Consider the following 2,744-nt stretch of genomic DNA (forward strand, 5'->3'; position numbering starts at 1 on the left):
TTAAGGCGAAGTGTACATAATTAACTACTCCATAGATTTTTTTTTAAATTTTACATGTGTATTCTACTGGTTAAAAACATCAGAAAATAAAATAAAAAAGGGGTAACCGTTTTCATTTTTAAGATACAAGCTGTTGAAATTAACAACATGATACGCCAGAAATACAAAGGATATATATATCTTATCAAGTATCCAAGAAATCATAAAAAAAAAATAAAAACGGAAGATATTTTTACCTTTTAAGAATTTCCTAATGCGTTGGTCCACAGATATTTTTTAAATGGAAATGCGATTCAAAAATGAACGACGAATACATCGGAACAAAGAAAGTCCTTAGCAGCCGTGCTTGTTTTCAAGCTATATCCTCTGGAAGTTGGACTTTTAGCGGAAAATTAAAAAAAAAAAATCGGCGACATTATTGATGTCTACAGTAACGTTTAAACACATTCTACTCTATAACGCTATTATATTGTACCAGCGAAAGATACCAGAGGGATAGTCAAACTCATATATCGAATATAAACTGACAACGCCATGGCTAAAAAAGAAAAAGACAAACAGACGAATAAAAGAACACAAACACACAACGTATAAAATTAAAGACTAAACAACACGAACCCCACCAAAACCTTGGGTTGTTCTCATATACTCCGAAAAGGTATGCACGTGGCAGATCCGGCTCCAAATGTGGCACCCGTCGTGTTGCTTATGTTATTACAAACCCGGTAAATAGTATAATTCGGTAGGTCAATGATATTCGTGAAAACCTAGGGAAGGGGATTGTAGTTACGACATATAGAACATATCCGTTATCATCTGTGAAACGGTTATTTCATAACGGTCAACCAACTCGTGATGGCGTCCGTAAAATTTACGAATGAATGATTGGTTTAATAGCTTCCTTGTGAGCAGCAACCCTCTATCAAGGAAACCATGATAGACCATACAAGCCTGGGAATATCGTATCAATTGGGAGATACATACTCCGTATGTAGGTGCTGCTGGAATGTTGCTAACTGGAAACGGAAAGTTCACAATTGGGAAGAAGGTTACTATACATATAGACTTTAACTCCATCTTTTATATATTAGACAGGGTTTCGCATGTGTTTGAAAGGTTTGTATTGTTCTAATAATTATGAATTAAGTATACCAACTTGAATTGCCCAGATAAGCGGTGGCGGCGTTGACAGAATGATTCAGGCTATATATATTTAAAAATTCGGTTATGGTATATTGGGATCGCGTATACATTATTATTTTTTTTAATCTTGTTTTTGTGTGATTTTATTTGACTACAAAGAAAATAACTTATTTTTTTTCAAAAAACCAGCTCAGAAGGATTGCATATCATATGATGTGTACTTTTTTGTGAAACTGCATAAAGTACATACTCATTCTGTATTTCAGATACCAGTAGTGAATTTTTGATTATTTTGTCCAAATGGCAGAAGGACAAATTGTTCTGTCAATAGAACAAAATGTACAATAGAAATTTTAGAAATTCTAGATTCAAAATAGTAAATTAAAATGAAACATGGGAAGCAGAGAAAAATATTTGTTTATTGACTGACTGTTTTTTGTTTGCTTTCAGTCGCAAATATGTCATGCATTTTTTTTTTTAAACAAGAACAAATTGGTTATAATCCATATGGGTTGCTTCTGTATATATAGGGGATTGAACCGAATAAAGGACAGACGCTTGCAATTGAAATGAAGGTATTTTGAATAAGAAAGGAAAATTCCACACACAGAACAGCCATAAACAAAAATAAAAAAAAATGTAGAGTTCTTAACTTGAAGAAAGCATAGCCTGGGATCCGGCCCAATCTAGCTGCGCGTCGTAAGGCAAAGATTAGCCAGGACCCCAGGCTAGAAGAAAGCATTGCATTTTACTAATATATGACAATATTTAATATTCCCATTCAGAAATAATGAGAATTTGAATTTTATACACCCACATCGAAACAAATTCCCCTCTGCAATATCGGTTTTGCCATACAAGGCTGTGTTATGATGTGATGCAAAGATATGGTTTTAAATTTATTTGTGAAAAAGATTACAAAAATACAAAAAAAAATGTATAATGGGCAATAACTCCATAAGGGGTCAATGGACAATTGCTTATTGCGAATGTTTGAAGATTCATGTTTCTCCAAATATGGTTGAAGAACATTTTCAACTTCCGCCCCTCTTTTATTTATCAAAAATCTATGTTTACTGTTCATTTTGCGATGTCCTTATTTAAGATTATTTAAATGAGTACTTTTTGTGGACGTCGTGTGGCGTGAACTATTTTATAGCACAACTAAATGTCACTATTAAAATAAGCCGACTATTGTATTTTATTTCTTTGTTCTATTTAGATAAACTAGTGAGGCCTCTCGTGGGGGATGTCAACGTAATTACATAATCACAAATTGTTTGCCAATATAATCACATAATCATCAATTATTTTTAAGCAAGATAATCAAACAGTCACAGCCTAAATTATAAAATGATGAAATAATCATGAAATATTTTGTCTGGTAATCAAATAATCACTATAAAAACGGCCAAGATATCACATAATATCAAAACGACTTGTCAGGAGATTCACTAGTCTATTTCCTTTAAAATTTAAGAAACTACGATCATTCAAAAGATGATGGAAGTTTTCGAAACATTATCTCTACCAACTTTTGTAAAACTGCTATAAAATTCGCTATCCAATCATATTCATCGTTATAACATGCAGAAAAATAA

Source organism: Mytilus galloprovincialis, chromosome 7 (genome assembly GCF_965363235.1).
Source record: "Mytilus galloprovincialis chromosome 7, xbMytGall1.hap1.1, whole genome shotgun sequence".
NCBI classification, from domain to species: domain Eukaryota; kingdom Metazoa; phylum Mollusca; class Bivalvia; order Mytilida; family Mytilidae; genus Mytilus; species Mytilus galloprovincialis.